A 22571-nucleotide genomic window follows, 5' to 3' on the forward strand; every position below is an offset into this window, starting at 1 on the left:
ATGGGAGGCTTATGAGATTGTCTTTCTCAGCTGGAAGAATTTGTAGGAGAGATTGTGGAACAAATTACATGTTCCAAATTTAACAGGTCCAGATGTAGCTTACCCAAGTTTTTAAGGAACGGAAGAGCGAAATAGACCAGCTATAGACTGTGGTGTGTAGCCTCTTACTTTAAAGTGTCTCAGCAGTTGAGAACTTGAAGATGTCTAATTTGATGCCATGTTTTAGAAAGCATTCATGTGGAATTAGGGAGCCTAGAAACCAACAGACCTCTGTTTAAATTGAGTGGATTAATTAAAAAATTAGATTAGTGGCTGTTTAGAAAGGATATTGGATAAATATGATGGAGATACTGAGAAAAAAATTATTTCTGTGAAGGGGAGCCTGATGAAGAGGAGATTTAGAAACAGGTTAATATTAGCCTTTGACTACTTGAAGGGTGCTTACAAAGATGACGGAACCAATGTTCTTAGTAGTGGCAAACCATGTAGCAGGGGCTTAACATAACACAGATTGCAGATTGAAATGTTCTGATTGGGCATTGTAGGAAAATCTTTCTCACTGGGAGGGTAGTGCAGCACTGGAAAAAGTTACCCAGGGAGGGCGGGGGTGGCATCTCTCCTGGTGGAGGCTTTCAAGTCTGTTGGACAATGCTAAAGCTGACCTGATCTACTGTGGCTTTTAGTGGTTGATCAGTGGTTGATGACTCCCAGAGATCCTTTCCAGCCAGCATTTTTGTCATGCGAAGTCAAGTCTTGCTAAACTGCTGTGGTCCTTTGAAGGAGGTAACCAGCATGCAGATGAGATTTTATAATGTATTGTACTACTTAAATTTTGAAAAGGCATTTTGTATTCAAAATCCTCTCAAAAATTTTTAAAGGACATAAACAGGCACAGGTTAAGGGAGAGGACTGCCACCTGTGTAAATAATTGGTTAAATGGTAAGAAACAAAACACCAGGAGAAAAATGTTTTGAAAATCACCAGTCGATTTCCACAGAGATGTCTGTGAGAGCCCAGGGGGATCTTCATATTTGTAAGTGTCTTGAAACAGAAGTATGGTGACACGGTTTGTTTCTGAAACTAAGTTATTCAGGGCAAAAGAAGGTAAAAGAAAAGGGGACAGTCTGGAAAACTGCAAGAGAACCTTATAAAACTAAGTGGCCATTAAAATGGTGGATGAAATTCAGGGTCAGTAATGGTAAAATATTTTGAGCTGGCCTGAGATCTTGGGACTAGAAGCAGTAATTTAATGAAAAAAATCAGCTCTCTACTTTAGTAGCAGTCAAAAAGCAAATTTATATCAGAAGTTACTCTGAAAGGAGAGAGATCAAAGTATCATTAGGCCACTCCCTAAATCTGTGGTGCATTTGCATCTTAAATATGGTGTGCTGTTCTGGTCTCCTTATCTCAGAACAAGTGAAGTGGAACCAGAAAAGGTTCAGAGAAGGGCAACAAGAGCGAAGAAGGGCAGCAAGATGCAGAAGGCATCTGTGGAGCAGCTTTTGTGCAAAACCAGCTAGCTACATGAGAGTCTCCATACTGGAAAAGAGATAGTGGCCAGATGCTAATGCTAGAGGTCTATAAAATCATAAAAGCTGTGAGGTATGTTGATGGGAAATGAATACTCAATGCCAGCTTATTTTTGTATTAGAAGAGATATCAGGTGAAATGGGCAAGGAGCAGTTTCAAAGCTACGAAAAGTTTTTCTTTGCATAGTGTGTAAGTCAGTTCTGAAATTCCTTGCAATGGGATGCTGTGCATGCTGCGTGGGTATAAAGACTTTGCTGAACAAAGTTGGAAAAGGAGGCGGAAAAAAAAGGGGGCGGGGGAAAGAGGTGACAAACAAAGGTACTACCTCTAGGTAAGGAAGACACTGAGCTGCAAATTGTGGAAAGCTGTGCGGTGTTTTAGGGGAGTGGAAGAGAATATTACTATATGACTGCTCTGGTTTTCACTATTCCCTTAGACATCTACTATTGGCTGCTCCTGAAGACAGGGAAGTGGGTCAGGCTGGATATTTAGTCTGAGCCAGTTTGGTCATTCCATTTGGGCTAAACATCCAGCCTGGCCCACTGTGGTGGTTCTTATGTGCTACTTTATAAATAGTAAGGTTGCAGGGTGCAGTCCCAGAAGAAAACTCTGTTGATAAAACTGTTTTAAAAAATATTAAGCAGTTATGTAATTTGAGGTCTTGCACTAAGCTCAGAGACTTTTCCCTCATTTTAAGATAAATGCTTTTAATCTTATTTTGGCACGTGATAAATTACAATTAAAGTAGTCTTAATATGTTCAAGCTGTTTGTTTCATTGAGAGTTCAGTTCTTAGTCCAAATATCTCACTTCTTTTTTTTCTTACTGTGTTCCCTGTACTGCCTGTCAGAGACCGAGGAATTACCAAAACACCTTTTCTCACTATGGAAGTCCTAGTGACACCCATTTCGGTGTAGAGATAGTAGACTTTGCGGGGAGAGATAAGCGAGATGAAATGGCAAAGCCTTGAGAGAGTACAAAGAGAATGAGAAAAGAGTGCTGAACTTGGGGATACTTTTGTGTTGCAAATTAGCTTGAGAGGCAAAATGTTGGAGTTATATTATGATGATCAAGGGAGCAAGGCTAAAAGTGACAGAGTTGCTTAATAATAGCAGTTGAAGTGGCCAAAACAGATAAGGCTACTGGAAGAGAGAGGGTTATGGGAGAAGGTTAGTGGAAAATAGGTAAATTGAACTGAAGGAATTGAATGGGAAGAAGTAAGCAAGGGTGAGAAACTACTGAAGAAAGTTCTTAAGAATTAATAGGATTCTAGGACCTTAGAGAGGAGTAGATACTGTGAATGAAACAAACAGTGTCTTTGGTTTTCGATCAGTGGTTTATGGACCTGAGATGGATGGATCCATGCAAGTATTAAAGTGTGTTTAAATTTCCGTATGTGTACTTCCTCTGGGAAGTTCTCCAAGGGGACTTGAAATCAAAAAACACAGAAGGGGAGAACAATGTGTTTTCACTAGATTACAGAGGGTAGTTGCTCTTGGTAAAAATGAATTTTTTTAAAACAGTAGCAAAACCAAGATTAAGCAGCTGAAATGGAGACTCCAAGAATTTCTAAGTAACATGGCTGAAATTTGCAAAGACGAAGATGATGTGAATATTTCAAATAGTGATGTACAGAGTCCTGAGGAAAGAGTATTTTTCTTGCAGGAAGAGAGGATACAAGGGTGTGGTTTTAGATAAATGGAGGGGAATTGCAGAATAAGAGCAGTTACAAGTGGAAAAGGAAGAGGAATATAACATAGATCATTACCAATTAAAAGTATTGCTTAGGTCAGCCATTTCCCTACCCACGTAATTCTTTGAGCTCGTCCATCTGTGAAGGAGAGTCTTTCCTTGTGGACCTTGTAACTCTTCTGGTGTCTTCCTTGAGGCACTGTGTGTGCGGTGGTGGGATGTTTCTGTTTGTGTCAGGCTTGGGGAGTTTTAACAAATGAAGCATAACAATGAAAAGCTTGTTAGTAGTAGTTGTTTGTAAAAATGAACCTGTATTGCTTCAAAGCAGCAATAGCAGTTTCAGAGTGGAATGAAGGAACTTCATTCTCTTGCAGAAACTCTGTGCCTGGTATGTAACATAACTGCAGACCATTGAGCTGCAAACAGCTTAGTATCATCACTGAAGTGATGAATTGTTCTGTACTTGACTGCATATGAGGTGAAGGAAGATCAGAGAGGGATGGATGAGGTCATTGTGTCTAATGGGAAGACCTTTTGTTTCTTGCTACAGAGAATGAGACTCTTCCTGTTAAAGCCTGTTGTTAAATCTCTGAGATTAATGGCATCTAGAAGCAGGGTTTTAACACCTGGTGTGAAACTAAATGGTCCTTGATTTACAATTTTAATCTCTTCTGTTGTTCTTTTTTTTTTTTTTTAAAGTTTAAAAATCTAATTAGGAATAAGGTTCAACTTCCCCCCACCAGCACAACTGCCCTCCCTCAGGTCACACTTCCTGCAATAGAGATGCTGCCTTTAAATATTCCAGTTATCTCTCAGTTGCCTTAAGTCTCATGGGTTGCTTTCTCTTGTCTCGATCATTGAAAATGTCAAAAGAATTTGTAGAAAAGGGCATTGTCTTGAGACCCTTTGAGTTGTCTCTGATCCACATTTGGTGTATTTATATTTTTTTTTTCCATGTGACACAGATTTTTGTAATTGCAGTGTGTGCATTAATGTAATGTGTATAATCTGTTTGCTCTGGAAGCCCTTTCTGCAACACCACTGCAAGCAGTTTGAATTATTCTTCACTCAGCTTCAGATTGCATCTTTATAAAATATGGTGGAATCCAGTGCTGAAAAACATGTAAGACTGACAGCAGTGGAAATTGAAATCCCAGTTTATCCATTGACTAAATAGCACAGCATAGCTGGAACAAACTCTATGCCTTGGCAGTATGACTCATGATTAACTTGATGAGATGACCTCTGCTTCAGTTAGTTATTATTTACAGAGCACTGAAGGTTTGCAAAGACTTGGAACAGTGAGAGTGTCATGTTTCAATTTGTGTTATCAATATCTTTTTTTATGATGAGTTTATTACAGTATAAATACAGGTTTGTGTCTTTAAAAAGCAAAGAACTATGAACTCCGCACTGGATTTCCCATGTAAGAGAGATGAGTTTGTCTATAGTTATATTGTTGTAGAAATTGATAGGGCTTCAGTTATAGAACTAATACATGATAAAAAGACATCTTTTACATTCAAAAAGTTAACAGTTTAAAAAACAGAATGCATCATGGTGACTTTAGCAATACAGATCTTCTGCTAGATCATTCTGTGACTGTCCCATCAACATCATGGTGAAGTGGTATGGAATGGAGGGGAGAGCTGGCCAGGTATGAAAGGATGGAGGGAACCTGTTGCTTCATGCAAACTGTGCTTTTGGGACTCTTCAGTACCATGCAAGTCCTGTCCTCTCTCTGGGGTGAAGCTTGCTGAGGTAGAGCACAGCAAGCACACCATGCTAGAAAGTTTGTTATTACTCTTTGGTAAGTTGAGTATCATTCACATTTTAAATCCATTTTCTTACATATGCATTTCCTAATGCTGCCATAAATTGCCAATTTTTTACTTGGCCAGATGCATACAGTATCAGCAAGATTCTTGTTTGGTTTGGCCGTTTTTGTGTCCAGTCTCCTTTCCTTTTTGCTCCTTTCTAGGTCAAATTCTGCATTTCATTATTACACAAGGCTCCCAGTGCAAAGGCCTTGCATCCTCAGCATTTTCCTTCTGGGCTCTTTATTTTGGATTCCAACAATTCCATTCCATAGACCCTTCTCATACCTATGATGCTTGTATCTTGTTGCACTACTGCTATGTAAACTGACGCTTTTCTGCTCTGACTTAATAATTTTTCAACGCCACACCTGCAGCCAAAGGGCAGGTTTTAGTCAGACTTCTATTTGTAAGACATTTTATTGTACTTATGTTTTTCCTTGTGTCATTGACAGAGGCCGTGTAAGGGTTTCGTGGTTTGTTGGTTTGGTTTTTTTTTTTGTTTGTGTTTTTTTTTTTTTTTTAATGGCCATTTTCCTTCGTATTCCTTCTAGAGCTTTATGCTTGAAGTGTTGTTCTGGAAGTAGATTTAACAACATGTCTTTCTGTAGTAATATGCAAATGCCATCAAAACAGAGAGTTGGTAAATAAAGGAGAAGGAATTTAACTGTAAAGGGATTACAGAAGAGCAGAAGAGGTGGAGGTTGTAGGAAATAAGAGCATACTTAGTACCACTGACAGGCCAAGAAAGGAAATCAAAACAAATACAAGAAAGATAATGTTTTAGAATTTTCTGTGTGTTTGAATGAATACCCTCTCTCACTGATCAATGAGGGTTTTGGCTGCCTCAGAAAAGAGAGGCACTGAGGTCTGCAGTGACTGGAAAGCTGAGGGAAGATGTGCCAATAAGCCTTGATTTGTAGGGAGACTAATGTATTCCCTTACTCTGAGCTCCACCCTTCCTTAGGGCATAGTGGAAGGAAACGTTCACACAGTGGGATAGCTGGTCACCTGTCTTGGGACACATCGAGAAGGAATGGGCTATTCCACAACCACTCGCAACATCTTGGGTACGACTTTCCTAGCTTTCTTAATTACTTACATGTCATACATGCCATGACTCTGCCACATAACCTACATGATGGGCACTGAGTGGTCCTGTCATTATCTGCCAAGGCTCTGTGGTGAAAAGGAGATGAGAAACCTGTACAAGTCTCAGTGCAAGCCCCAGTTGCCAGTGTGAAGGTGCTTTTAAAGGATCCTGTGAAGGAGCACTTCAGGATCTGTTGTCTTAAAAGTGAACTGGCCTCTTTGCTTCTTTTAGAAATGCTGCTGGAGTGATGGGAAGGGCAGGGCTACTCATAGTCATGCAGAGACCTTTCTTCCTTGTCTTTTAACCCACCCTTCTCCTCAGACGTCAGTGCATCCAGTGCAGTATGCCAAATTTTTGTATCCCTAAGCAAATGGGCAAAGGGGTTGGTCTGGCTTGTCATGCGTGCATTGGTTGGCAGGTCTGCAGCTCAGGGTGGACTAAAGGAGTGGACTCATAAATGTGCCATCCTTGCTGCTGAGGAGTGAGTGGGATCTTGGGATACCTTATACTGAATTATGTTGCTGGTGCATGTTCACAGCTTGGGTTAGCCAGCAACCAGCTCAGGACTGAAATGGCTCTGTATAGCTCAGCAGAAGCAGGTTGTTTTGCCTCTCCACAGGGTATTGAGGGAAGGAGAGAAAGAAGCTGGGCTCCAGTGGAGGGAGAGTGGAAAGCGCAAGATCTGTGTGTTGCAGGAGATGCAGCGTGATCTAATGAGCACAGCTTCTCTCAGGCTTTACCCTTCCTATGTACAGCAGCTATGGTGGTCTTAAAAATGCAGCTGGTGGCTGGTTTCCCTTTGGGACAGGGGATGACTTGAGGGAGAAAACGGTGCCAATCACAAATGAGCGCATGAATCTGGGTGTTGAGGCATGCTGTCTCTAGCTGATACTGCACTAAGCTGTGATACAACTGACTGCTAGGAAGATCTAGATTGCTTGGGAGCTAGGGTCTTTGCTCAGGGTCTGGTGTTGGAACAGGGGTGTAGACTTGGTACAGGAGAAAATGAAGGGGCAGGCCAGCAAAGTGGAGTGAAGGCTATACTGGTCTGCCTGGGGAAATGCCTTTGCTTATTGCTGTGGGCTGTTGTCTAAGTGGGCATGTGGTCCTCCCAGCAAAGTGACATTCACCTGTGGTGTGTCAGCATATTGTTGTTGTGGTTATTTGTTCATCCCAGGAAAGGAATCCCTGCCTGTGCCATATGTGCATTTGGTTTTTTGAGGAATGTGATATGTGAGGGTATGAAGATGTACAGAAAGTACTGCAAAAAGTGCTGCAGGCCACACTATATGGCTTTTGGGTATAGAACTTGGTGGTCTTGGCAACACTAGCTAAGGATGTTCTGACTGCAGGTCATCCAGCCTTGCCTGATGGTGTGCTGGAGAGCTGGTGCAGTGGGGAGGGAGGTTTTTCATAGGCTATTGCTATGACACCAGTGTGGCATAAAATGTAGGGACAGTCAGGAAGTTTCCCCTTAAGCACCCGAGGGGGTACTGAAAAATTCAGATGCAAGCAAAGCAGCCTAAGAAAGCTGAAACAGTGCCTTTATTTTTAGAAAAATCTAAGGGAAGATGCAATCATCCTGCATGTTTCTATTTATGAGCTCAAGGTGACTTTGACACATTTGGTCTCTGAATCTTAGATTCCTCAAAAGGAGGAGTCTAAGATATGTTTCAATGTATACAATCTGTGCATACATACTATATGCTTATAAGATTCCAAAGTGATAAATGAAAAATGACAGCTACAAAGCTATAGAAGTCTAAAGTGGTTTTGGATATGATGGAGACATCAGTGGCACTTCATGTAATTTAGTCTTTGACTGATGGAAACTGTCAGCCACTGAGAAGCCATTGGGAAAGATGTCACCAAACAAACTGGATTTTCACAACATTGTTAGTTTGTGAAATAACCTTGCAGAATAGATTTTTTTCCTGAAAGCTCTTAAATGAAAATAGTTAAATAGAGCACCATCATTAACAATTAGATAAAACATGGACATGTAAGTAAGTTAAAATAACTTCTTTGGAGGATATTTCAGACTTAGAAAAAAACAGAGTATATTTATTTTATTTTTTTTGAGACACAGATACACACAGCAGCACAATGTATGCTCTGAAGAAAACCCACAAGAGGCTTCTGTGTGTGGAAACAAGTATGTCAAGATCCATTCCTCATTTAATCGTAGGTTATTTGACATCTCCGTATTCATTGTTTGACAGCTTCATTGGGTGCATTCCACCAGATAGTATGTGATTTCTGTTGTGTCAAGTTTTACTACTTTTAAACAGACTTAAAAATAGAACTTAAATTTTTAACAACGATGCTGGAAGAAGAAAATACAACTATGATTTGTTCTCCTTCAAAATATTTTTTTTTCTTTTTTTCTTTTTCTGTCATGCCCTATCTTAGGATCTAGCAAAAAATAAGCAAGTTTGTATTGATAGGAAGTTTAGGCATGTGCAAGGGTGTTCCTCATATGTGTGAAACCTTTGTGTGTGAATACATGGGGTTTTAAGTATAAGCATTGCATTCATTTTGAACTTTGCCTTTTGTTTTTGAAGACTCTGATAGATTGGATATTTTAGCTGTAGAATGGTCCTTGAAAATCTTAGCACTTTCCATTATTTTTTATTTTACCTGGTTTATTTTAGGAAAGGATTTATTATCTTGATCTTTCACAGAAGGTGTGAAATATCGCTATCTGGATTCAGGATTTAGTGAAAAACTAACAAAAGCTAGATGAACTTTTGGAAAGATCTAACAGAAGCCATGGTTTTCCCTTCAGACTTATTCCAGGATTCTGTTAGCTTTGTCAGGGTTTCTCATGGGCATCTTCGAAAGACAACATGGTTAGCCTCACAGTTAATGCTCCTAATTAAAAAGAGGCACATTTGCATGAAGTCTCTGAATTATCTGGATATTAACTCAACTGAATGTGGCACAGACGGGAGTCGTGTGGTTTTTCTGTTGCAATTCTCAACTGAATCAGTGATCTAAATGCAAAATCTAGTATGGAAGAGTGTCATGTGGATTGGTGGGTCCCCTTTGAGCACTATTGCCTATAATCATGGGGGGTTAATCATGGGATTAGAAGGAACATTGAACAGTCCTTTCATTTGTGTATTAGATCTTTGTAACGATGTGGGAAAACTTTTGCTGATGTATAAAAAAAATCTAAATCATCATCTTTGCAGTGGTAATGGTAAAGAGCAAGGAAAGTGAGATAGTAGCCTACTTACCCTAGGTATTTTGTGTAATCAGTGCAGAGACATTGGATGGTCCAGTCCACCTAAGCGTTCTCTGCAGGATACTCTCTCTATTGCTTATCCAAGAACTGAAGGAGGAATACAGAAGCTTGGTGAAGTGAGTGTGTGTTTTGAGTGCTTACCTTGATAGAAAAGCTACATATAAATAATAGGTGAGGAGCAGAAGTGTTCCATAGCGGTGATGTGGGATGGGAGCTCTGAGCTGCCTCACCTCTCCTTTTCCTTCGTATCAGTCTGATGAACCTTGCTGTCACTTAAGCTGTTGCTGTAAAGAGAAACTATGTTGGTTATTGATGGGAAGAAACAAATCAAAAGCTGGTAATCAGCTAGGAGCTGAGAAAAAGTGGGAATCTGAAATGCATTTGCAAATGGGGGCATGGGGGTGAATGGATTTGACATATAACAGTGTATTTTTCTCCACTGTATTTTGATTGTCAAAGTTGTGACCACCATGCATTTGCTGAACTGTGTGTAATAACCACTGCCCTTTGTACCAAAGAACTGCAGGACTGAACCCACCACGAGAAGGATAAATTTGCCTGTATTATTTAACTGAAGCAGACTGTCACAGTAGTAATTTCGTGACATTTTGGAACTCATCCAGTAGTTCTTTTAAGTAGTAACGACTTAAATATAATCTTTATTTTGGAAGTTTGCCTAGTGTTAATGTGCAGAATATCCACTAATCGTTTTGTTTTAGCAGTACAATTTTGTCCTTTAGATTGGTGATTCACATTTAAAAATGTATTATATTAAGTCCTTATGAAAACTAAATCCCAAGTACTATCAAGGACTTTTGTACAGTAACATACAAGACGGTAGAGAACTGTTTTCAGCTGAATATAAATTTTTTTTAAAACCCACCTATTTGAAGTTGCTGTATGACTGTCTTCGTTCTTGTTTCTCTGCATCCATGTACAAATTTTGACATGTTTTCCTGTACAATTTACAAATATAATAAAGTATCTCCAGATGGCTACAGCGATAATCTGTGATGTGATGATTTTCTCTCTTAATTATTCAACATGTACAACTCCAGTCTCTGTGTTGTCTCTTCCCAATTTATATAGAACGCAACAGCTAAACTTGCATTACTTTCATATTACCTCCTTTTTGCCTGCTTCCATTGACCTTGCCTTCACTCAAAACTACATTTTATACATTGTCAAGATTTTACACAAATTTTTCATCCAATTCTAACCTTAATCTTCTTCATTTTCCCCTCAGCTGATAAAACTTCCCTTTTCCCAGCTATTTTTTTTCTTATGGTTACCTCAGTACATTGTCTTCTGCTACTCTGTTGCATGGATCTCCTCCCAGTCCTGAACTACAGCCTTTTGTTCAATCAAGTCATGTTTTTAAACCTGCATTTTTTTTTTTTTAAATATAGTTCCCAGTCAAGACAGTTTACAATAATGTGAAGAGAAAATAAAAAGATGACAAAGCATCGTAAGCTAGAGCGTCTCCTCCTTCTCCCATCCTACATCATACCTGAATTTGGGTAGAGGTCATGATAGAAGGCAAGACATGTGGCCAGCTTTCAAAGCATGAGCTTTTGTAATTTAAGAGTACATTTTGTTTTATATGTAGTGAAGTTTCACCACATTATTAATGCAAATTAATAGTCACAGCTTTACTTGTAGTTGTGACTCTGGTGCCGCACAAATTCCTAATTCCCAGTGGCAAAATTCACTTTTTCTGTGATCCCCTTATTATACAGGGAGCATAGATGCTCTTTTAGCAGAAGAGATTACAAAAAGTAGGTTAACAGTAAAGCTAGGGAAGACTAGAAATTGAAGGCCGTTCAAGAAATGTCATCATTGCAGTAGTTCCCCTCTAGACTGAAATATTTTTTTTTGCCTTTCTAAAAAAATACGTAATTAGTTATGTGAAATCAACATAATTATGTAGCTTAAAACAAAGGAAAAATCAATGCCATAAACTCAGACTGCATTTGCTAACAAATATGATGAAAATAATTGTTAAAAATACTTTAATTGTCTGGTCATTGTTTTACTTATTGTTCCCTGTTCAATGAGGCGGACTAGCATACTTTTATATTCAGGTTTAATGGTTAAATAAGATTTTTGACAAATAATTTTCATTTACTGAGGTGTAGAAACGTGTAGTATAGCATCTTCATTCAGGGGCAGCATTAGTAGATCTCTGAAAGTACACGTGGCTTTAAAAATTGTTGTCCACAGCTTTATATATTATATTTTATCTCTCAAGAGTGTGCCAGGGATATTTGGAAAGCATATTTGTAAGGGTCACTAACAGCATTGCTGGATAAATGGAAAGAAACTTCTGAAATTTAACTTATGTCATGTTTTGTGACAGTTTGTAAGGAAGTCCAGTTAATGACTACATGATTCTGTTGAAATTGAGGTCTTTGCTGAGTCAGCTATAACCAGGAGACAGATACCTTTGCAAACCGTAGGGCTTCCTGCTAGATGGGTGAGGGAACATTAAAGAAAAAATGCCATGGACTGGCTATTCTGGATGCTGTTTCTCTTTGTGATTGCAACTCATGTACTGCAGTACATGCTTTGTAAAAAGCTGTGCAATGGGTTTTCCTTGTCTTACAGTCAGATACGTATGTTCACTTTTCACTATGCTCTATGAATAACTCGTAAATACAGACTTGTATGTACTCTATGGCAATACAAGTGAATAAAATACAACCTATGAATGTCGTGCAGTGCAGAGCCCAGATCTTTGCAGAACATGGGAACAAATGGCTGTGCTTGGTCAGAGCTGCATCCAGCCCAGCATCTAGTTTCTGTCAGGAGCAAACAGCACGTATCTCAGGGAAAAGGGTAAGACCCCAGCAAGCAGCTAGTGGGACTTTTCCTGTATATTGTTGCAGTATCAGGCTCAGGAAGTTCCTGAATTTCACACTGCAGAATGGGAGTGTCTAAGTATTTCATAACCATCGGTGGATCCTTTTTCTGAGGATCTGCCCAATCCCATTTTGAAGCATGTAATTTTTTTTTAAAATCAACAGGATCCTGTGGTAAGGACTGTTGACTAAACTGCTGTTACTCACAACACCTGAAAGTATATTTTTACTACAGAACAGCTTGAGTTGTATGCCATGTTGATGGTGTTGAGCATCTTTTGGGCCCTAAGAATATGTGTTGTGGTTTGCCAATAATAATACCAACTGGAGCAGGCAGGTGTGGTATAGAGAGAAAGGAGAAGATGAAATGTGGGGAAGTGTGTGTAGATCCGTGAATTGCTACAGTTCTTCCCTCTCCGTTTCCTTTTCCTGCACTAGCTGACACTTCTGCCCTCTCCTGGCTCATTTTCTCTTGCTTCATGCCTTTCCTTTCACTGTTAAACTTCCTCTGATTTTCCTTCCAACTTTCTCCACTTCTGAGACCTTTATTTGCAAACAATGATTACCATTTTGTTTTTCCATTTATGCCATTTTGGAAACAAAAAACTGTGCTGGCTTTATAGTCTGTCTGAGGAGGAGAATCTCTCCTTCCACTGCCTCAGACTGACTTATGATGGCCAGACTGAGGATCACAGTTCAGTGGATGTCCCAAGCAATGCACGGACAAGCAACTGAGTGACTGGCCCAGGAGACTAGCTGTGAGGGGAAGGACACTAGAGGTGGGAATCTGAGTCTTGTGAGGATACCAAAAAGGCCAAGGAGCTAAGGGACAGCTAAGAGAAAAAGAGATTTGAAAAAAAGACCTGCGATTTTACTGGAACTTGGCCCTGATTGCTGATTTCACAGAATCACAGAATCACAGAATGTCAGGGATTGGAAGGGACCTCGAAAGATCATCTAGTCCAATCCCCCTGCCGGAGCAGGATTACCTAGACCATATCACACAGGAACGCGTCCAGGCGGGTTTTGAATGTCTCCAGAGAAGGAGACTCCACAACCTCTCTGGGCAGACTGTTCCAGTGTTCAGTCACCCTTACAGTAAAGAAGTTTTTCCTCAAATTTAAGTGGAACCTCCTGTGCTCCAGCTTGCACCCATTGCCCCTTGTCCTGTCAAGGGATGTCACTGAGAAGAGCCTGGCTCCATCCTCTTGACACTTGCCCTTTACATATTTATAAACATTAATGAGGTCACCCCTCAGTCTCCTCTTCTCTAAGCTAAAGAGACCCAGCTCCCTCAGCCTCTCCTCATAAGGGAGATGTTCCACTCCCTTAATCATCTTCGTGGCTCTGCGCTGGACTCTCTCTAGCAGTTCCCTGTCCTTCTTGAACTGAGGGGCCTAGAACTGGACACAATACTCCAGATGCGGCCTCACCAGGGCAGAGTAGAGGGGGAGGAGAACCTCTCTCGACCTGCTAACCACACCCCTTCTAATACACCCCAGGATGCCATTGGCCTTCTTGGCCACAAAGCCACACTGCTGGCTCATGGTCATCCTGCTGTCCACTAGGACCCCCAGGTCCCTTTCCCCTACGCTGGTCTCCAACAGCTCTGTCCCCAACTTGTACTGGTACCTGGGGTTGTTCTTGCCCAGATGCAGGACTCTACACTTGCCCTTGTTATATTTCATTAAATTTCTCCCCGCCCAACTCTCCGGCCTGTCTAGGTCTCTCTGAATGGCTGCGCAGCCTTCCGTTGTGTCAGCCACTCCTCCCAGTTTGGTGTCATCAGCGAACTTGCTGACAGTGCACTCTATTCCCTCATCCAAGTCATTAATGAATATATTGAATAGAACTGGTCCCAGTACCGACCCTTGAGGGACTCCTCTAGACACAGGCCTCCAACTGGACTCTGTCCCATTGACCACCACTCTCTGGCTTCTTTCCTTCAGCCAGTTCACAATCCACCTCACTACCCGATCATCCAGACCACACTTCCCCAGTTTAGCTGCGAGGATGCTGTGGGAGACCGTGTCAAACGCTTTACTGAAATCGAGATAGACCACATCCACAGCTTTACCATCATCTATCCACCGGGTAACATCCTCATAAAAGGCTATCAAGTTGGTTGAGCATGACTTCCCGTTGGTGAAGCCATGCTGAGTGCCCCTAATGATCCCCCTATCCTTGATGTGCCTAGAGACAGCACCAAGGACAAGTTGTTCCATCACCTTTCCGGGGATGGAGGTGAGGCTGACCGGTCTATAGTTACCCGGGTCCTCCTTCCTGCCCTTTTTGAAGACTGGAGTGACATTCGCTTTCCTCCAGTCCTCAGGCACCTCTCCCGTTGCCCACGACTTAGTAAAGATGATGGAGAGTGGCCTAGCAATGACTTCCGCCAGCTCCCTCAGCACCCGCGGGTGCATCCCATCAGGGCCCATGGATTTATGGACGTCCAGGTTGCTTAATTGGTCCCTGACCCAGCCCTCATCAACCAAGACAGATTCCTCCTCTATCCTGACTTCTTCTGGGGCCTCAAGGGTCCAGGGCGCCTCAGGACAGCCTCCAACAGTATAGACAGAGGCAAAGAAGGCATTCAGTAACTCCACCTTCTTTTTATCCTCTGTCTCCAGGGCCCCCACCTCATTCATCAGTGGGCCTACATTGCCTCTAGTGTTGGCTTTACCTGCAATGTATTTGAAGAAGCCCTTTGTGTTGTCCTTGACCTCTCTTGCAAGGTTTAATTCCAAGGAGGCCTTAGCTTTTCTAGTTGCCTCCCTACATCCTCTGACAACAGCCTTATATTCCTCCCAAGTGGCCAGCCCCTCCTTCCACGATCTGTACACCTTCTTCTTCCACTTGAGTTTGCCCAGCAGTTCCCTGTTCAGCCATGCAGGTCTCCTGGTACCCTTCCTTGACTTCCTACCTGTTGGGATGCTCTGATCTTGAGCTCGGAAGAAGCAGTCCTTGAACGCTAACCAACTATCTTGGGCCCCCTTACCTTCTAGTACCCTGTCCCATGGGATTTCCCCTAGCAATTGCTTGAAAAGGCCAAAGTTGCCCCTCCTGAAGTTCAGGGTTGTGATTCTGCTAGCTATTCTGTTCCTGCCACATGAGATCCTGAACTCTACCATCTCATGGTCGCTACAACCAAGGCTGCCCTCAACCTTCACCTCTTCAACCAGACCCTCCTTGTTAGTGAGGATCAGATCCAGCAGCGCTCCTCTCCTAGTTGGCTCATCCACCATTTGCATCAGAAAGTTATCATCAACGCACTGGAGGAACCTCCTGGACTGGGGATGGCTGGCTGAGTAGGCCTCCCAGCAAATATCAGGGTAGTTGAAATCCCCCACAACAACCAGGCCCTGTAATTGCGAGACAGCTCTCAGCTGCCTGTAGAAGGCCTCATCACCCTCCTCATCCTGATCCGGTGGCCTGTAATAGACACCCACAACAGTATCACCCCTGCCAGCCTGCCCCTTAATTCGCACCCACAAACTCTCAACTCGCTCCTGATCTGCCTCTGGACAGAACTCAATACATTCTAGCTGCTCACTCACATAAAGAGCAACTCCACCACCTCTCCTTAGTGGCCTGTCTTTCCTGAACAGGACATAGCCATCCAGGACCACATTCCAGTCATGCGAGGCGTCCCACCAAGTCTCTGTAATTGCCACTAGATCATAGCCCCCCGACCGAACACGGATTTCTAACTCCTCCTGCTTATTCCCCATGCTGCGTGCATTGGTGTACAGGCATTTCAGGGAGCGAGCTGGGCACACCAATTTCATCCCAGATTCACCCCCTGATTTCACCCCAGGGGGATGGGGGGCCTCCTGGTCTACCTCAACACTAGAGCGTTGCCCCAGTGGTGCAAGCCCAGCTACCACCCCATCCCCCTTCGAATCTAGTTTAAAGCTCTCCGAATGAGCCCTGCTAATTCCTGTCCCAGAACCCTTTTGCCCCTACGACATAAACCTTTCCCATGTATCACTGTCACGCCTGTTGTCTTATAAAACCAGCCATTATCAAAGAACCCAAAGCCCTGCCTGTAGCACCAGTCTCGTAGCCAGGCGTTAATAGAGAGAATCCTACTATTCCATCCCACGTCATCACCTGAAAATGGAAGGAGGGAGGAGAAAACAACTTGTGCCCCAGACTCTTTCACCAACCGTCCTAGGGCCTTGTAGTCTTTCTTCATCCCCCTCAGACTACGGGATGCAGCTTCTTCCCCACCTGTCTGGAAGATCAGCAGGGGGTAGTAGTCTGTGGCCTTCACCAGGTTGGGGAGTTGCCTGGTGATATCCCTGATTCGGGCTCCAGGCAGGCTGCAGACCTCCCTGTGATGGGGGTCAGCTCTGCATATTGGGCCCTCAGATCCCTTTAGGAAGGAGTCTCCAACCACTAAAACTCTTCTCTTCTTCCTTGTGGAGGAGGTAGCTATACGCCCGTCAGGTTTTTCTGACTGTGGTGGGACCTTTGATATAGGTATATTTGACTGCCTTTATTCTTACCTCTAAGCTGCTTGTGGTGCTCTTCTGTGTGGACCTGCTGGGTTGGCTGGTGCTTGCTCAAGGAAGCTGTCGTCCACAGGTGCTGTGCCCCACTGACGAGGCAGACGCACCCACAATGTGCTAAATGAGATCTGAGGTGTTATTAGAAACTTCCTGCTTCACTTAGGCCACTGTTCTTGAAGCAGTGCTTCCTTTGCAGAAATCAGAAGTATCACAGCTCTTTGAGCAGCACTGGAGAACTAGCTTTGATGACAGATTCTTCTTTTATGAGTTGTCACCATCAGCTACAGATATTAGCAGACTTTTGGCAGAATGTCACGATGAATTTAAGGATTGATTTTTGACTGGGTTAGTCAATGACAACTGATGGGTGACTGCCTCTTGCAGATCTTAAAATTTGTGCCACTGCAGAAATGAACGGCAATATTAAAAAAAAAAGTTGGAGGAACTTGGTAATCAGTTTGTTAATTGAAGCTGACTCTCACTTTATGAGAATACAAATCAGAATATGCTACTCTGCAGCATAGCAAACAGCCTGCATTGCTGGGTCCAGTGATGAGACATGATAGTGTATGGCTGGAATATTTCACTGAAGAAGCTCTGTAGCCTCCAGTCTCATCTTGATGTTTAATGAGGTGATCTTTGAGCTATTGCTCTAATCTAATTGTGTATCTGAGTGATATGCAAATCGTTTTTCTAAAGCTGTACTGAGTAAGGGAGGTATTTCAGAGTAATTATATTATAAAGCAGTATAGCTTTTATTTGTGCATTTGACAGAGGAACAGGATTAATCATTATAGTAAAAACAAGTGGTTGACTTTTTTGGAAACAAGATGTAAATGAGTTTTGATATTTATTCACCTTGTGTCTATATATTATTAGAAGGGCAACTAAAAAAAATCACAGTTCATTTGTGAAAAAAGTGAAATGTGAATGTCTTTGGCACACAATATTCACATTTTTCACTAGAGGAGAGAGGAGCACTGTTACTTCAGACTGATGCAGCCCTCTTGATGTGCGCCCTGCCTCCATCCCTTCTTCCTTCTGGGCTCCAGGAATTGTTGCTAGTGGTGTTGCCAGGACTGGGAATTGAGAGTGTACACATTGCCTGAGAATGTAGCTAGATTTTTTGGTAGGTGTGATGATAAGGCCTTTTTTACATGTTTCTTTCTCTAGCAGTCTTCCTCTCAAATGATTTGTATGAATTTGAGGAGTTTGGCTTTAAAAAATCAAGAGCCATTACAGAAGAAGGCAGTGAGCTACATCGTAGGGGTGTTCATGTATTCCAGTTTTATGACCATATGACTGCTGATACCTTTTTTTCCTGATTTGTCCGTATGCTTACTAGCAATACACAACAACATGTGCTTTTTTTGCTAAAGTGGAAACAATTTTCCCTGTCTGCTCATCACTTGCAGCAGTAAGCAAATGTTCTATTGTTTTAATAAATTTTAAAAAGGTACCACTACACAAAATACGTGTTTTTAATAAAATTAATGTGACCAAAGATGAAATAATTAGTACTAACTATTTTAAAGTGTGTACAGAAGCAATATGGGACAACATCTTTCTTTGGACTCATAATTCTGTTCTAATGAACCCATACAAAGTATAGTCTGTTCCATCAGACAAGTACTTTTTTTCAGGTTCATGCTTGTGCACCAAGGTGCATGTTATCTTGAGTAGTTAGTTAGCATGAGTGAATTTTTATAAAACTTTTACTGTTTTGCAAACCAAGAGTGGAGTGAAGCACCCGGGGAAGTGGAATGAGTCTCCCACAGCAAATTACATGAGCCGCATCTGCGAGAGTAGACACTGGTGTGCAAGTAAAGAAACACCAGACCTGCTTGAGGATGCATGTACCCAGAACCAGTCCTGAAGCTGGCATCTTTAAACCATGCCAAACTGTGCTGTTTGTATACTTATATTGACATAAGTTCACTTCATCGTTCACTGAAAATGCAGTTAAACTGATGCAGAATCAGCAAAGATAATAATTTGAAAGCATCTTTGCTGCTGGACAGCTGCAGTTAGTGTGGCAACTCTCTTTTTCTATACAGCAGCTTATTTTAATCAAACAAAAGAAAATGTAGTTTATAATTCAAAGGTAAATTGTACTTCTAACATGGTGTATCTTAACTGATGTAGAATTATTGACATCCTGATTATTTCATTTTAAATATATGACTTCAGTGCCTGGAGGGAATAGTCTCTAAATGAATCTACTTGGACCTAGCAGTAGCAGTTACATGCCTTGCATGCTTAGCTATTCCCACTTTTTCTCTTTAGCAATAGGTGTCTTTTGTTGGCTTAGCTAAAATAGAAAATCTTGAATTGCTATTTTTTTCCTCATCAAATACTCTTGATGGAGAAGCTAAATGCTATGTTTGTAGAAAATAATACCTTTACCTAATGGGCCTCATTCATCTTCATATTTCTTCTAGGCAAGCTAGACCAAAAAAAAGTGAATGAGGGAGCGAATAAGTGCACAAGATCCTTTACATATAGAAATAAAATAATATATTGAAATATATTGCGTTTCATAATTTTACTTTTTTTTTCCTTTTGCACCCTCAGATTGTTTTACACACTTGTAAAATGCAATTTGTCAGAAGTCTGATTAATGATCTATGCTAGAAAAACTATACAAATAATATAGGTCAATATAGGTTCCCAAATGTATAGCAATAGTTAAAAAGACTGTCAGTGTCACTATTACGGATACGTTTTGAAGAGTTTTGACTTGACTATTATATTTCATTGTTGAGAGAGATTTGCATATGGAAATGATACAGAAATCAGGGAAACTAGCCTAAACTCTTCCTGTTTAGGGTTCTCTTGGCTTGTGTGTCTTATGCTCCAGGTGTGAACTATCACTTCTTGGCACAATAGTTGCACTTTCAGTAAGGAGAAGGGCCTGTTTCAGGCAAGACTCATTTGCCTGCTTCAAAACTTCTGGCTCTCAGTTGCAGTGTTTCAGAGCTGCGTGGTACGGAGTTCAGGTGCTGCCTCCACAGGCTCGCTCTTAGAGCCTGTATCACAGGCAGAGGTGGAACTTATGTGGTGGTCCTTACTCAAGGATGCGCAGGAGGGAGCAAACTAACCCCTGCAAATTCCGTGGAAAAAGATTTGTTGTTGAAGGCTTTTCTAAGGTGTCTGTTCATCTGTTCATGCTGTGGGTACATGTTGAAGGTGTGTGTTTTGTTTGCTGGGGTTGTTTATTTTGTTTTTTTTTTGGGGGGGGTTGGTGATGTGTAGGGTTTTTTTGTTCTTGGGGGTTGTGTGATTTTTTGTTTTTGTGTTTTGTTTTTTTGTTTAGTTGGGGTTTTTTGGTTTTGGGTCTCTCTTGTTTGTGTGGGGAATTTTTTGTTTGTTTTTGTTTTTGGTTTTTTTTACTCTAGCATTGTATTAAGTGCAGTTTCCAGACTCCTTTTTCTTTCTCCTTCTGTGCATATTGTAGTGTAATGAAGTGGATAGTGAGTTCCTGTTCCTTCCAGTTGCTCAGCTGACTTAAAGTTTGTCCTTTTCTCATGCGAGAACTTGTGATGAGGTTTCTATCTGCTACCTTGATTTACTGTTCTCTTGTCTGATCAGGTCTCTGAAGATTCTCTTCTGAGTAGTTTCAAGTAAGCTTCTACCTGCAGTTCCCTGCAATGTATTTAATACATTTAAATTAAATACACCTAAAATAATTAATACACTTAATAAAATAGCACAAGAAATTTAAACAGGTAGAGGTTGAGGTAGAGAGAAACTTAAACTGTTACTGTTTTTCTCTGGGATATATTATCAGAAGTGCATTCACATCCTTCTTTGTCTTTCCTTCAAAGTCTAACCTTGTCTTTGGATATTCTGATTGAGAGAAAGGAGTGTTTCCTGCCTCCATTTTTACCATGCGAGACGCATGCAGTGAGAGAAGGAGTTCAGCTAGGTAGGGAAAAAATAATTTGGCCCCAAAATTCTCCTACAGCATGACTACACATGTAAACAACTATGTCAGAGGCCAGCTATGGCATGTAAGTAGCCTGTCTTTCCAGAGGATGCTGTTTGGATTTAGAGGCTGAGGAAAAGTATTGTTGTGAAGGAATCTTTGTTTCTGTTACTGAGTTCTGCACACAGGGTATAGGTGGGGAGAAATCCTCTCAAGACCATGGGGCTTCATTTACAGCCAGGGAAACAGAGAAGGCTGAGCTTCCAGTACAAATGTTTCATTTTATTCTTGTTTAATTTCTGTCTGTTATATTCACACATATATGGGTATTTCTGATACTTAACAAATTAAAAGAAATAAAGTTTGTGTTTCTTTAACATGAAAGTACCATATTACTAGGTGTTCGATTACCTGCTGCTGTGCTGTGTGCAAGAAAAACAGCTTTTGAGAGTCTGTGATGTGGTATCTGTCCTTCATTTTGCTTCCTAAATACACATATATAATCTTACAGAAACCTGAATTAAATCTAGCTCATAGTAATGTACTTGTATAATCTGTAAGTTAGAAATATCCATTAGCTATGAAATAACCCACAAAAACTGGTTGAATTTGGATAAGAATAGTGCATGATGCTGGAAATGTCATCCTTGCAGAAAATGAACTATCTAAACATTAGAATAAACGCTTTATGCCCCTATATATGTGAGTGCACAGAATTTCTATGAGCAGATACTGCCTGCTGTGAGCCACAAGCAATTTATAGGGACAGATTCATATTGGTACATGACATCATAAGTTATACTACTTAGAAAGGTAGGAATATGAGTTTAACTGCCTAGAAGCTTCCCTGCGCCTTTTTTTCTGAAACATAAGCAAATTTAGCAGAGAAGCTAAAATTGACTTAAATTTATGTACCGCTCAGATGTATTATGTCTTTGATCTATTTATTTTAATTTAAATTAATGAGGATTAGATGTGTCCAGGTCTTAGCTGGAAGGCTTCTAAGGGCAGAAAAATAAAGTGGTAAGAGAAGAGCTGTTCATCTTATGACAAGCTGGTGCTAGAGTAATGTTAGGGAGCAATGTTTACTACCCATTCTGCATTGTAAGCGTAGCTTTTAAACCTGGTCTTACTGTGGAGTAACTTCTAATTAACAGCCCTTTGTTTCATGTGTTTAAGATGTTTATTTTACACAAATAGAAAGCTTCCACCTTATTAAACAGCACACTGCAGTTCCGTGAGATCAAATGTATTAGAAGACAATATTGTTGATTATTTTTTCCTGAATTGCTCCATTAATTAGTGGAACAACATTTCTGCCATTATGGAGTTGTCTCAAATCTCCAGTCTTCCCCCTGTGAAAGGCAGTGATATCTAGTAACTGTGTGCTGTCAGCAAGCAAGCTTGTGGGACTCAGTAAAGCTGCTAGTGGTGAAAGTTTTTTGGGTCACAGAATTAAGTTGTTGCTGCTTGGAATGTTTGTTATGATAAAGCTGAAGGAATTAGGTTGGATCTAAAATGATATTGACATCGTGAATGTTCTGTTACTTACACGCGTCTGGTTATTGGATGTTTCAAAAAATCAGGGCATTGAAACTTCAGCTTTATTCTGGTACTGAATGAAAGCCATTACATAGTTGATTGATGTCTAGATTTTAGTAGAAAGGGAGTCTTCAGCATTAGAATCTGCCATACACAACCTTGTCATCAGTCTTGGCAAATGGGGAGGGATTAAGCCAGTGTCAGAACCAGTGACTCTCCCTCCTGTAAAGCAAAGCTACGTTGTCAGAGCATTGAGGTAAACCTTGTCCTACGTCTTTCTGTGCTGTGCTATACATACTCTACGCATAGGCAAAAAATACATGCTCTAGGGATGTTGTTTTGTCA

General features: G+C 41.1%; 1 protein-coding gene across 2 annotated transcripts in view; it reads left to right on the forward strand.

Moving 5' to 3' along the window:
- The window catches only part of SEMA5A (semaphorin 5A), a 361263-nt gene that overhangs the window by 91046 nt on the left and 247646 nt on the right, over positions 1-22571 (forward strand). The window lies entirely within an intron of this gene.

The sequence above is a fragment of the Nyctibius grandis genome, chromosome 3 (assembly GCF_013368605.1).
Source record: "Nyctibius grandis isolate bNycGra1 chromosome 3, bNycGra1.pri, whole genome shotgun sequence".
Classification (NCBI taxonomy): Eukaryota; Metazoa; Chordata; class Aves; order Nyctibiiformes; family Nyctibiidae; genus Nyctibius; species Nyctibius grandis.